This window comes from Capsicum annuum, unplaced genomic scaffold, assembly GCF_002878395.1.
Source record: "Capsicum annuum cultivar UCD-10X-F1 unplaced genomic scaffold, UCD10Xv1.1 ctg78248, whole genome shotgun sequence".
In the NCBI taxonomy this organism is placed as follows: domain Eukaryota; kingdom Viridiplantae; phylum Streptophyta; class Magnoliopsida; order Solanales; family Solanaceae; genus Capsicum; species Capsicum annuum.
Window position 1 is genome coordinate 81378 of NW_025888722.1, and position 791 is coordinate 82168.

The window sequence follows — 791 nt, forward strand, 5'->3', positions numbered from 1 at the left end:
TGCCACTTTTTGTGGCATGATGGGGTGCCTACCATCAAGTTCTTAGTTTAACATCGTAGCACAACACCCTCATTACTCTTTTTGTGTTTCCACTTAGAAGATTTGAATCTTCATCCGAGCTTTTATTCAATATGCAATGAGTGGCAGAGGGATAGAAGATTTGAATCTTCCTAGATGAGGCTTAGCAGAGGTGATGAAATGGCAAGCAAGCTTCGATCTCGCCATTTTGAAAATTTGAACCTTTTAACCAACTTTATGTCAAACTTTTGGTTTGGATCCTTGGGTAAAAGTGAGCACATCAATAGGCTATTCCTTGTACTTCGGAACATAAGCATCTTGGCAATTGATGGATAAGGTTTCATGTGCTCCTCTTGAATGTCAACCTTCAAAATATGTGAGTTGGACTCCGTCTTCCCAAAATTCACCATTTGTTCAGAAGGATGGATCTTTATTACACCCTCTAATCAATATGTTGAAAAGTGGTTTGAACGAGGTCCAACCCCTAATTTTAGCCTTCTCCAAAGCATTTTTACCCCGAAATGAGCTAGAGTTATCATAAAAGATTTCCATGGATTCTTCTTTTGAATCTAGTATCATTTCTTTTATTTTGGTTTCTTCTTCCTCATATGTTTGGATGGTTGGGAAGTCACCGAGGTCTTTGCTACCAAGCCCATCATCACAGCTTGGTTTTTCTTCTCAACAAACCTCCTCTTGGGAAATGGGCATGGTTGTGAGGGTTCCAAGAATTATATCCTTGTCCAATTCCTTTTCCTTGATATTTTCCCTTTCAA